The 14,482-nt window shown below is 35.0% G+C and overlaps 1 protein-coding gene across 1 annotated transcript in view; it reads right to left on the reverse strand.

Annotated features, from left to right (window-relative positions):
* Nucleotides 1-6,035, reverse strand: part of LOC133523711 (collagen alpha-1(I) chain-like) — a 105,718-nt gene extending 99,683 nt beyond the window's left edge. Inside the window, exon 1 of the mRNA XM_061859395.1 lies at nt 5,828-6,035. The gene's annotated coding sequence lies outside the window, so the exon portion shown is untranslated. The remainder of the gene's footprint in view (nt 1-5,827) is intronic.
* Nucleotides 6,036-14,482: the final 8,447 nt, after the last annotated feature.

Genomic DNA, 14,482 nt, shown 5'->3' on the forward strand with positions numbered 1-14,482 from the left:
CATACATTTATCACGGTCATTAAATCACCACTCCACGAGGGAATAACTACGCAGTGCTTGTTTCCATATCCTTTGAAAAACAATAAAAACACATTAAACAAATAACAATCACGGAGTAATAAAACAGAAATATGCGTGTAATAATACTACGATTCGTAAACGGGGTGAACCATGTTGTCTTTGTATCGAATTTTTCGCTCGCTCGAGCAGATGTCGTATTATTTTTTATAGGAGATTTGTTATCTTCCTTATGTTCAATGAATTTCGTGAACGTAATTCTAAGAATACGAATAATGTAGCTGAAAAATCATCCTTTTAAAAACAAATTGAAACTGAAAAATACTATATAGATACTGTTCATTTTAATTTGAAGTAAAAGTCGAATTTTGTTTATTTAGTAGCTATTTTGTTGTAAGTATATCATGTATTAGAACCAAATAGGATCTATTAAGATGCCATAGTATAGAAAAAGTTTGGAAGACAACTCTGGGCTGTGACGCAGTACCTGAGGGCACAACCGGGATAAGCGTTAAAAGGAGATAGAGAGGATCATCTGATACTTATTTGTATTGTTTCCAAGCAAAAAGTCCCACTTTGTCGCTTGCCATAAGGACGCTTTGACAGGTTATTCGTATATTTAGCAAATTCGTCCTTATGGTTAATGACAAAGTGGGACCATTGACTAGACTTCGACATAAAAGTGTTGAAATCATATTAGACTTCTTTTTTTTTTTTTGTTTTATACTACGTCGGTGGCCATCAAGCATACGGCCCGCCTGATGGTAAGCAGTCTCCGTAGCCTATGTACTCGTGTTACATTTTTATCACTAAACACATGCTGCCTGATTTTAGTTTCGTATAGCATTTGGCACTCTAAAGCTTAGTAAATAAAATATTCTCATGCTTACTTTTTTCGAGTTTTCTTTGCCAGATTATCTTTAAACATGATTAAGCGTATTGTAAAATGCTACGCAAGTATTTCTTTTACGTAAAATTTCATTTCATTTGCTCCTAAAATAGCTTTTCACAATTCTCTCGTAGAGCAAATATTTTAAATATCCATTGACCCGAACACTGCTAGCGCCCAGTGCAGGTGCGTTATTGCAGTTTTCGGATTTTTGCCAAATGCGCTAGTTTATTTTTACCGTTTTTTATTCTTTGTTTGTTTTTAAGTTAGGTACAGTAGTTACGTTTATTTGGCTAGGAAGGATGAAATTATTAGCTACCCTATTAAATTATAATTACTGCAGTTATTAAAAAATAAACAAACGTTAGCAAACAGTGTGCATCTTACTCCTTACTGTACCCCTAGAGTAAATTTATTCGATAGCGAAACATGACGTACGCGTTTGCGTTAAGTCTCATTTTGTATGGGATTTTGAGTTTCCAAAACGTCCCGCTTGGCGCGCTGTTTCATAATCCCATACAAAATGAAACTTAACACAAACGCGTACATAACGTTTCGCTATCGAATAAATTTACACTAGGGGCTCTGGTACGGTAGATAATTTTGACGTGTATAGATCGTGTCATTCATGACAACGCGTGCCTTGACTTGTATTTTATATGTTATTAAATGTTATTTATATGTTATGAAATGTTATTTGTATGTTATAAAATGTTAGATTTGACAAATCTGCGCGTCATCGTGGATGACACGAACTATAGTCTAATACGCTAGTTTTGATGCTGACTGTACCCTTTACAAAGTTAAGCAAGTTTTTCTTTTTTTAATACTACGTCGGTTGCAAACAAGCATACGACCCGCCTGATTGTGGGCAGTCTCCGTAGCCTATGTAAAAGTAAGTATTAAGTAAAAATGTATATAATACATATTTAAAAACCTGGAGAAAATATTACTCATGTAAACGGCGAATCTGATGGCGCCACTGCCACGAAGAAATAGCATAGGTACCTATGAGAGAAAGGATACCGAACTAGGCTAGGTTTCTCAAACATGGCACCTAGGATCATAAAAAAACATACCTAGTAATGAGCAAAAAAAATGAAAAATTATAGTAATCAACCTTTCAAGTTGCACCTGTATTTTTCGAGATTGTTTTGCAGTTATTTCATCAACTAACAATAGCACAATGATTTAAATATCACAATTTTTTCATAACTATTTTAATATATTTAAATATGACTTAATCGCGTATAAGTTTTAGTATTTCTTGGAGATCACTGGGACAATGCCGTCCTCGATGCGTCGTAAATATTTAAAAAAAAACCTAATTAGCCGCGATTCAGTCATGGAGTCTAATTCATACTTACATTTTAACGTCAAAAAGTCTTGACATTATCATTCGCCTGTGCGTCTCGCTCGCCCCAATACATGTACGGATAAGTATGAGCAAAATGCACGCAGTATTCATAATTAAATTATATTATTTAGATATCATGCTGATGTCAAAGTGTACGTTCGAATTGGCATCTGAGTAAATAATAATGTAAAACTTCCAATAGTTCCAATCCTCATACAGATACTGAATTGGTATGGGTAAACCGCTAATACCAACATCCATTAAGTAAACATGTTGGTAAGAGCAATGTATGTAAATATGTGTCAAATATCAGACTGTAAATGTTTTTGGGTACCTTTTGTTTAAAAGCCGCAAACCATTCACCTAATAGTCGTACCTATATCGAGTGTGGCATGTAACACGAGCAGAAAATTAAAATATACGCTTTGGTTCTCGAACTCATTATCATTTAAAATAAATGAATGAATATTATAGGGACATTCTTACACAAAGTGACTAAGTCCCACGGTAAGCTCAAGAAGGCTTATATTTTGGGTCCTCAGACAATTAATATATAATATACAAATACTTAAATACATAGAAAACATCTATGACTCAGGAGGAACAAATACCTGTGCTCATCACACAAATACATGGAATGGATTCGAACCCAGGACCATCGGCTTCATAGGCAGGGTTACTACCCACTAGGCCAGAATCGTCGTTAAAACATTTGTTTAGCTTCTTTTTAAAATAACTTGTATTTTGATGTTTAGCACACTTTAAAATTTATTCTACAACGCAATGTATTGCGTATTTTGTTATGTTAAAAGCGTGACAAGCAACGCCCGTGACACTGAAAACAGCGTACATTGAAGATAATATTTAATTTGTATGAAAAATGGAAAGCTTAAGGAAATCATAATTAAAAAAATAAATAAATGAATGTGTCATCGTTTGAGGAGTATAATATATGTTTAAATTATTTGCTCGTGTTGTAGGCCACACCCGGTATAATACGATATAATGTGAGGTAAGGTAGGGTAAGACGAACATAGTTTATTTTGCTCGGGGCAAGACGAACAGTATGAGGATTCCATACAAGTGTTCGTCTTGTCCCGGTGATAGTCTTACCCTACCTTACCATACATACATAAGTTTGTTGCTTGGTTCAAAATATTCAAATCATATTTTAACTGTAGCACGTTTTGTCTTCGTAGATTTTTATATAAAGGTAACTTGTCTCAAAGAAATATTAAAATATCAGAAAATAAAAGCCGTAGCCAATTCAAAACGTTGTTTTTAGTAAGGGCACAACGTATACGCTGATATCTGCATGGTCTAAAACTTGCCATACTTAAGATCATTAAGTTACAATTAAAGAATACAATAACATTAGTCAGATTTTAACTTAAAGTAATTAACTAAGTACCTAATAAAATAACACAATCCCATTGACTTTGGTATTCTCGTATTGTTCGTAGTTATCACCAACACAGCATATGCGAAAAGGCAGTTTACTGCTCAATCTACAAGATTATATAATATGTTAAATAAAAATATTAACATCTACCCTGTGAGGTTCAAAGAGTGTAAGACAATGCTAATCAACTGGCTTAAAGATAAAAGCTATCTCGAAATTGAAGATCTCTTAACTTAAGTAAGATACCATACATTAATCATAAAATCAAATTCTGTGTAATATGATAAATCCTGTTGCTTTTTATTATATACACTTTTTGCTATCATAGATTATACCTATAGACATTTCAGATACTCTCCCATACACACGGACACGCGCGTGTACTCAGACACACACAGACACACACACACGCTCATGCACACACACACTTGCACATGCACACTCACACGCGCACACATACACGCACACGCACACACATACACGCACACGCACACACACACACATACACACACCTCTCCCCCTACTCCCCTCTTAAGTGAACTGGAAACCTGGCATCTTTACCCTGTAAATTTATTAAGTCATTTTCTTTTCTATTTTCTACTCAACTCATCATGTAGTAATATAGCATTTTCTGTATTTTAAGTTACTCTGTATCACCTTTGTTAGTTAAGATACTTTACTGCGGAAGAGCGGTGTCTCTTATCACAAGTATCTCTGAATACTTATTTTTTATTATTATTATTTATTTATTCTTAAATCGTCTGAATAAGTAATTGTTTCATAGTGTAAAGTACAGTTGGCACAAGTTGGCAGTAAGATTTTAGTGCCAAAATATGAATGATAATATTTAATGTTTTAATTAGGATTTTTTTTATTAAAATATCACTTTCATCATATATTTTAAGAGTAAAACTCTTGTCGGTGGATTTCTATGTTTGGCAGTCCTCTGCCTTCTCTTTGACAGCCTGATACGGCAAAACGTTGAGATTATATTTTGTTTGATTCTTGAACGCTCTCCTTGGTCTTAAAATATCATAATTAATAAGCATTTGCACATCCTCCGCCAAGATTAAGGCAAGATTTTATACAACGATATACTCATATATGCTGTTAATATGAAGTCATTTAATATTAAATCATTAAAATGTGTTATTTATTAAAGTTGAAGCTTTAAAATACGTACTTATGGATTAATACTGATTTGTATATAACACAAAAAATATAAATATGGCAATGAATACTCAGCACAAAAGTGAACGTATCCGATTAAGGGATTGCTCTCAGTTAACTTTTGTTTTTAAGAGTTATATTTTTTCTCATACATTTCCTGTCTTAGCGCTTTTTCCAGTTACATACTAAATAGCCCTAGGACCGATTGCCAACGTAAACCCAAGAATTAGCGTAGGTACTAAAAGTTTTGCAAGACCGACCGCCATGTTCTTACCACCATTCCACAGAGGAAACTAGGTTCCATTGATATCATCGTAAGCACTGGTCAATAATAAACTTTTCGTACCTAATTAAGCTTTTAGAAACTCATTGGTACGTTCGTCGGGGTTCGAACTTAAGACCTCTGGTGAGCAAGCCTCGCAGTCACACAAAACGAAATAGGTATATTCAGTAACCAAGTTTCTCTTTGACCCAATGGTTGACTGGTAGATAATGCCTTAAGGCATTAAGTCCGCCATTTGCACAATTTTATATCGTGCAATAAAGTATATATAAATTAAAAATTAAAAAATAACCCCAAACATTATTAATATGAAATATCCATTCAAATTCAAAACGAACACCAACATATGTCGAAGAAGTTATTTACTACGCCAATTAGTAGGTACATACTAGGATATGAGAAAAAATATTTCCGAATTAATTAAATATTGCTATAAAATTTAGCTACATTGATGTCTTTTTACGTTAAGAATGTACCTATCAACATAAGTAAAAGTAAATTTATAAATTTTATAGCACGAACCCAAATCAGAAAACGACGTGAAAATCCTTAAAACTTACAGCCTTTATTTAACTTTGGGTTTAATTCGTGTGCTGCTATCTTAACAGGCCATTTGTTCCAAATGGTTAACGTTCACCGAATAAAACAAAATAGACCTTAAGTAAGAACGTTTGCGGGAAACATTTTACGACCACCCTAAAACGCTACCTGTGCTTAGAAAAACAATCACGGCATAATAAATAAAAGTATGCCCAAAGTCACGTTTCACAACACACACAAGAGTACACTGTGCACGTTTGTTTTTTAAATATTTTATTTGAAGGCTCGAGATCTCAGCTGGCTCGAGCCGCGCGAGACAGTCTCGTAGCTCGTAGCCGTGCGTCCGACTCGCAACGTCGCTACGGCGGCACTGGCTACGCGGGGTGCTACAATCCGCGCTACAGTTTAGATTACTCCGTAACACAGATTTCGAGAATCGATTATATAACACAATTTATAGAAAATCATGAATATAAATCAGATTATAAGAAAATAATTTACTTAATTTAGATATGAATAAAGCTCGATTTTAATTCGTCTCTTCTCTCAGTGCCATCATATGAAGCTAATGCCAAGGATGAATCTCTTGAAATTTTAATGTGGGGTTTTATTAGAAAGATGTTATACTTTTTTGGCTTGGAAATAAAGTGTTAAAGATACCCAATGATTACCAAAATCGCCCATTAGCAATAATAACACCTGTGAAAGTAGAATATATATTTACCCTAGAGTGTTTTTCTTTTAAGGTATACCAATAAAGTAGATGTTTGCTTGTTCTGATATTAGTAAACTATATGTTTTCGTGAGTTCTTTTGTTAATAATTCGGTCACGAAACTTTTTATTTAAGTACAATAGAACAGACTGATTTGTGACAAATCTTACTACGTTTTCACTGTCATAATAATTGTACTTTTTAAAGATCGTCGTTTTTTTTAAAGTACTTTGACCCAGAACAAAGCGGAGTGTATTTTATTGAAACGGGACTGTTATTAATTGTATAATATTGTAATAATCTCTAGACTACGATGGTGACAACAGAATCAAGCAGTGAAAACATTAGTTTGGCAAGAAAATCATTAAAAAAAGATGTGTGCATACGAATCATAATATTACGTAATATAATTGCGGCTTTTCTTTTTCAGAAAAAGAGACGAAGTCTAGCATGTAAATAAAACTGGAATTGTTTTCTGATATAATATAAAGGAATGTTTAATTCTTGTTCATAATTCATTCTATTTTCGAATGAGAGTAAACGGATTGCTAACCAACCATTTGTAACACATTATTATGTGAAATAAAATTTATAATATTTGGAATACATAATTTTGCCATATTTTGAATACATTTGAATCTCCAAACTTCAAACCAAAATGCAAAGTCAAATACCTAAGTATTTTACTAAACTACGTATTTAGGCATTTTGATAGTCGTTTATAATTTAAATGTATACCTACTGTTTACAACGCTATTGTATTTATCGTTTTTTATCATATAAGTATTTTGGCGATATAATTCTCATTTTTCGCAGTAACGAGCGTAAATGCGGGTTTTTCTTTCACAAAAATCCAGATCATTATTACTGGAATGTAATACTGGATGTTTGAACTGTGGATCCCATTACAAAGGTCAGTCAGGAATTACGCAGAACAAGAAAGATTGCTCGACCAAATGATAACAGAATAAAACATTAAGTTATTTGATAAAATTACGTCGGAAATAATATTAAGATTTTTTTTACATTTGTCAACATATTTGTAGTAACTATACTCGTGATACTGTTATTAAAATTATTGCTTGGGGCTCAAAACTAGAGTCGGACCAAGGTTCCACATGGCTTCTGCAAAGTGAGGCGATGTCATCATTAATGTCCAATTTGTATGAAAGTATAACGTAATACACTTCCACACTATGTTCTGTTCAAGTGAGTGCAAGGTAAGCTTGCAGAAAAACTGTTTAATCATCTTTGAAGATTTCATTTTAAACTTATAAATATTTGTCAAATTATTATGGTGAAGGTATAGTCTATTTTTCATCCCGTAGACTAAAATGACATTTCATGTGTTGCTAGTTTTTTACGTCTTATAAATAGTGATGTGCAACAACCGGTACTAACCGAAAAAAACTATTGGGAATTACTTATATAGGAAGATAACACCATTTTGAGGCATTTAAAAAGTTTGTATCCAGGTCTATACACAATATTTCTAATATATAAAAGCGATTTTATTGTAAGATTAACAGTCTCCTCGGAGCTCCTAATGCAATTATTAAATGTTTGAGTGGATTAGTAATGAGTAGATTTTATTTATTGTTTACTTCCTATCATGTAGTGAGTGAGTAGACTTCATTCATTGTTTATTTTGCATCTAAAATTAATTTAATATTTATCGGTTATTCACAAACCGAAATCAAAGATCAGCACTATTTTTTTTAATTATTTATTTAAGGTCGCTCAAACAGCTAAGGTCATTAGCGACCACTATAAATATACAATTATATCAAATCAAGTCATAATAGTTAACTAGTTTAAGAAATTTTACAGTACATTCTGAGGCAATCAAACAATCTTTTAAACATTTGGGCAGGTTAACAAGTAATCTTTCTGTATTATACATCGGGCAGTCAATTAACAAGTGTTTGATAGATATATCACTATTACACCTTAAGCACTTCTTTTTAGTTTCCTTGGTTATAAGATATAAATGAGTCACATTGCAATGTCCTATTCTTAATCTATTCATAACCACCTGATCCCTTCTATTACATACAATGTACTCTTTTTGAAAACTGATTTCCTTATCTCATATAAGGCGCTAATTTTATTATTTACCCAATGGCTGTTCCATAATCTTTTAATATTTAATTTAAGGAATTTTTTGTGGTCTTGGTGGTTAGAAGTAGTGTAATTGCATTGTTCATTCCTTGTTTTAAGCTGGTCACATTATTTATACGTTTGACATTTGTGGTTGTCAATTTAGTCTACGGAATAAAAAAATAGACTTTATTTTTTATTAACATTAGATAACAAAAACTAGTTTTTTTTTGTTATAGACAAATAATTTATATATGCGGAGATGATATGATTTCAGTTTTTTGGATTCGTGAATTATTTGTATTGTAAAGAAAATGTTTAAGTGAGATAAATTAATCCTGTTAGATATTTTTACTATTTACTTAGCAGAAGAACCAGAATTAGTAAATTGAAATTCCTAAATTAGGCCTTCGTGCATTCTTTACTATGAATGTTTCGAAAATTGTGCCATAAAAAAGTATTTCAAAAAATTACTTATTGTTTTTATACTTAATAGCGCCCTTTGATATGAAAGGGAAACATCTTCAACATTATTCTCTATTGTATGCTACCTAAAATATGCGGTTTTCTGACCTTGTTATTCTCGCTCCCTTCTCTTTGAACGAAAGGACCCTCGATCGAAAACTTACAGGAATGTACCTACCCAAACCTCAATGCTTACAAACCTCAAAGGTAATTAATTTAATACCTAAGTATCGTGTTAACTAAATAACCTAAAAGTTCCATTGATTTCATTTTCTCAAAGACAAATATGTATTCCGTTTTAAATCGAGTTGGTAGGTTAAACAGGGATTTAAATTGAGTTTGTTGTGGAATGGGATTAATAAGTGACCTCTCTAAAGATACTAACGGCCCGATTTGAAGAATGGAATACGTTAACGATACGTTTTGGTTTAGGTAAGTTCTCATTTAGATATCGATTGTAATTGTATGTCGTATAATTGACAGAAGTAGCTCGATTCGGGCAACCAATGTCACTGACGTTAGAAATATCATAGATAGATCTTATTGGAATCACAGCGGAATCGAAATAAACGTCAATTTTGATATGTCGCTTTGTTATCGATCTTTCCAAGATCTTAAACGTGTCTTAATCATTCTTCGAATCAAGCCGTAAGTGTTTGTGTAAACTCTGGTTTAGTTGTTGAAATCAAATGTTAGTATTGTACCAAATACCGAGATGTGGACAATTTGGATCGCGTTTACTTATATTGTAATTGTGTTATAATACACTGTATGTACGAGTATGTATCTATGAATTGAAGTGTGCTTAAAATATATTGGAATAACGCAGACTACTTCTATTACCGTGTGCGTACATACAGCGCGTATTTATGTTCACACTTAGAAGCCTACATATTCGCGTAATTAATGCTATTCGATACCTCCCTGGAAAGGAGGTATGAGTGGTTGCTTCCGCCTTTCGGCTGTGACGGGTCGCTCCCCAGCGATGTGGGGAGGTCACTGGAACGTCTTTTGGAGGACGGCGTGTGCTGCTGGTGTAGGCCAGCTCTTCGCTACCGATCGTTACTCAATTCGGGCAAATGTGGCTTAATACTCCAGCTACATACTCGATGAGTGGCATGGGAAGTAGCGAAGGAAGTAAGCAAACGTAATGTGGCCACCTGCCGCTGTCAGGCTCCTCGTCATGCCCACCGCTTTCCATTTCGTCGTTTTTATAGCGCGAGTCAAAGTACCGGCAATATGAAGTTGGAGCGTCGCGGTTAATCGCGCGAGTACAGCTGCGGGCTAATCACGGTCGCATTTTTACCGCATGTCACCATGTCTGTCACGTTATAACAAGAATGTAAGTTTGAAAGTGACAGGCATAGTGAGAGATGATAAAAATGTAACCATGCTGCTACTCCACCTCCGCCGCGCGAGGAGCAGAGCGAGGAGCAGTGCAAGGAGCTTAGAGTGGCCGTAGTATAGAAGATTTTTTAAGGTATGCTCCGACGGTTCACTGAGACTTTATTCAGATCGTCGATCCACCTTAATGGAGATGGATTATCACGCTGCATTCTCTAGAATTTAAAATCTTACTGAGTTCTTTTAGGTAGTAATCTTGCATACAAATAATACAAAACTTATCAGTAATTAGACGACCAGAACTTCTATTGCAACTGAAATACTTCGCTCTTCACGAAGTCTGCCACGACACTCCGTTTCTGGACCGAAACAATGCTAAATGCAACGCGATTGCACCAAACTTTGGGCCAGTTTTAACCGATTTAAAAGTTGCCTGTTAAAAGTTATAACGAAATGGATTCTCGGGGTTTGTTTACTGCGTCCTGACTAGTTAATGGACTACTTTTTGAGTAGCGGAGTTTTTCGTACATTGAAAATAATTGTTTATGGTAGTAAAGATTTAAATAACTAAAAACCTATATTATAAATAGGTACTACAGTAAGCACTAATAGGGCTTGAAATGTACTAGATGACGATTTAATACAAGGTATAACAAAAATAGTCGGTAATAAACATAAGTTAGTAGTTTACGGACTGGTTATGATTCAGACATTCGCATCACTTATTTTTATCTCCATTTTGGATTTAACGGACCTATATATCCCGGTCTTTTGATAAGCTTGCGTGGGGACATAGATCCAATACGTAGAGCCACTTTGGAGAGCTTTAATGTCATTTAGAATGCCTGCAGGAACCCGTTCACAGGCGCAAAAATAGACACCTATAAACCGATCTCAGCGAGCATTGAAGTTTGGGTGGACAATGAGACTGGGCTATTGCAAAGACGTCCGACACCTGCCATAACAATGCTATGTATGCTTTATTATTAAAATTACTTATATGTTTAGTTTATTGTTGTTAAAAAACTACCTTCCACAAATTAAATGTAGAATCAGACCTAGATAAGTTAGCAGGGATTTTGATAGACCAGACAGCGCAAGTGTTATTTTAAACGTCCAACATCTATGAAATTATGACGTTCACTTAACACTTGGCCATCAAAATCGTTGCCAACTTAGATTGGTGTGACTATACCTATTTATATAAACGGTATACATATGTACGGCCCGAACTCAACAATTAGTTTTTGCTTTATTCAAATGATTCCTCACGGATTTTGACCATGTCAAGTATATGTTTTAATTAGTTTTTTTTGAAGGACACTGTTTATTTGTAACATACTTACAGAGTGTCGTGTGTCGTGTGTCGTGTGGCGGGATCTTATGGGCTACCAATGTGATTTCTATGTATAGTCAGCGAAAATTAATGGTTTTCGAGGAACTGTCGAACCTCTCCCCTTTTTATATTTAGCCTAGCCAAATATTGTTTACAAAAAAGTTCCTTTTAGAAAACATGGATTGCAGTATCAAGGTTTAGCACTCAATTTACGGATCAAATCGAGGCACGAATACAATTGTGGTCCAATAAAACATTCATGGAGGCGCGTGTCAGTGGCGACGATAAATAATGCTTTATCGTGGACGCCGTGCCGTATCGTGTGTCGGGCTGACGGCCGCACTGAGGGCTCCCAGACAATACAATCGTGTGAAATACATAGGTCTGTTATCGAAAAAGATGAGGTTTTTATTCATTATTGTTTAATTGCGTACTGGTATTCACAATCGCGTATATTGGCACTTACGAGCCGGGAAGTTTGGCAAGAAGCACGACTTGCTGTGCCTTGCAGGGTATTTTTAGTGACTACAGTGCCTTGTGAAAAGCTAGTGAAACTTTAGTATAGTAGAAGTAAAGTGAAAGCAGGAATTGTAAGGGAACTTTCTGCTATTACATTGGGGAAATCCTAAAAAAATATACTCTAAGCCGTCGGGCATGTAAGAGTATGAGGCATATTATTGTAATATTATGGACGTGAAGGAAGCGAAAGAAGTATGCCAAGATCGCAGTAATTGGAAATCAGTTATCTGTGCATACCGATTCGAGAAAGAAGCTAATTTTATGTATGTGTAGTCTTTAGATATTAGTGTCGCTACATTTGCGAGTGAATCGTTTATATCTAAATCAGCTCCTGCAGCAAAATCTAAGGGTACTTTCTTGCTTCACATATAACTATTGTAACTCTCTTTAGTGCAATTAGTTCAAATAAAAAGCCAGATGGTTAATGTCTCTGTGTGATCTTTTAGAAAAAAGTATTGGCTGAAGTTACGTAGAAAATTAAAAAAGTTCTCAAAGTGCACGACGTACGAGTATAAAACGTGCGGGTTCGGACGTTCTCTTTAAGACGGAAAAAGTTTCACTCGGTTTTTTCTTGTCCATGTAGCTTGTCATTTGAGTTAGAAACTTTGCTAAATTAAATGCTTTTAGATACGAATTTGTTTCAATTAGAACAAGAACAACTACCTCGGGTTACACAAAAAAAATTAAATAGCATACCGGGCCTTGTGACAGAAGCCATACATTAAACTGTAAACTGTACTCCTCGAACTGAGACGCATTGTAGGTACAGGGACCGTGCGCGTTGGAGGGTCTGCCATCTTGTGGCCTGAATCGGAACCATAAACATGCACATATACACGTCACGTGTTTTCTTGTGCATAGTAGGTTCTGCCATCTTGTGGGCTACATCGGAACAATAAACATCACATTTACGCCTCGCGCCAAAAATCTGACGGCTCCTGTGCTGCCTCCTACAGTTCATGCACGCTCCCTACTGCGAATTGTGTTATGTGTAAAGCGTGACAAGCAATGTCAGTTACTATGATGTTAGCCTACATTGAAGACAATAATAAATTTGTATGGAAGATAGATAGATAGATAGATAAAAACTTTATTCGTTTCCACAACATACATGGTAGGTAGGTATAGACAATAAGAAGAACATGCAGCTTAGAATTATTCTTAAAACTAGTTTACAATTCTTGAATGCAAAACCATGTGTCGTGGCAGAGAATAGGCGCTGGCTCAGCATGATGACGCGGCAAGCCACATCGCTGATATTCTGCCAGGACCTTACAAAAACAAAAAAGACTGTACAACGCTTAATTCTTATTAATATAACCTAATTATGCTCATGTTGTGTTGTGTGTGTAATGGCGTGTGCTTTTGTGTATTCGATATAGTAGGTAGCTACATTATTGAGATTTAATTTATATGTTACAATTTGACCCTAAGATTTTGTAAAATTTGAATTTAAATAAATAAATGAGACTACTTCATCTACGAGGGAGTTTCAACCTTGAAGTTTTTGATGGTTTAAAAGGTGTAACCGATATTTAATTTTAAAATTGAATTTATTTTTTAAATTACGAATTGGGGGAGGAATGTTGTTCCAACATTTTGTTGCACGGTAGCGGAAACTCCCTCTAAAAGCAGCGGACTTGTGTTTAGGGACTTGTAGCACGGCTGCTCGTGACGTTCTAGGTTGATGGTGGTTGTTAGTGAGCCATACAAGTTTTTTAAATAGATAGGTGGGCAGTTTTGTCTGTATGGTATCAAAGAGTAAGCACGCGAACATAAGATCCAGACGCGCGGTCATTTTTAGAAGACCCGAGTTATTTAAGTATGGTGTAACGTGTGCCCGGGGAGGGATTTTAAAGCAATACCTAGCGCACGCATTTTGCACTCTTTGAATGAGACGCTGTGAACGAGCAAGAAGACATGGGCCGTAAGCAGTGAGGCAATAATGAAGTTTAGATAAAACGAGGGACTCACAGAGTCTCATTCGAAGTTTGACACTGAGAAGATTCCGGAAATTGTACAATATTTTTAGGCGATAAAGACAGTTCCGGACGGTTTCTATCACGTGATTTTCGAAACGTAAATTTGTGTCAAATAATAGTCCAAGATTTCGGGCCTCATCGACACGATCAACTATCACGTCATTAACAATAATATTTGGACGTTTACTTATAATAGTCTTAGTCTGATTTATAGACCCAAGAACCATAAATTTGGTTTTTGATGGATTTAGCACTAGACAGTTGGTGGAGGACCATTCTGACAATCGTTTTAAATCGCCGTTGACCTTCTCGATAGCTGTGGCAGTATCATTGGGATGAAAAGATAAAAAAAATTGCAAATCAT

Source organism: Cydia pomonella, chromosome 12 (genome assembly GCF_033807575.1).
Source record: "Cydia pomonella isolate Wapato2018A chromosome 12, ilCydPomo1, whole genome shotgun sequence".
NCBI classification, from domain to species: Eukaryota; Metazoa; Arthropoda; class Insecta; order Lepidoptera; family Tortricidae; genus Cydia; species Cydia pomonella.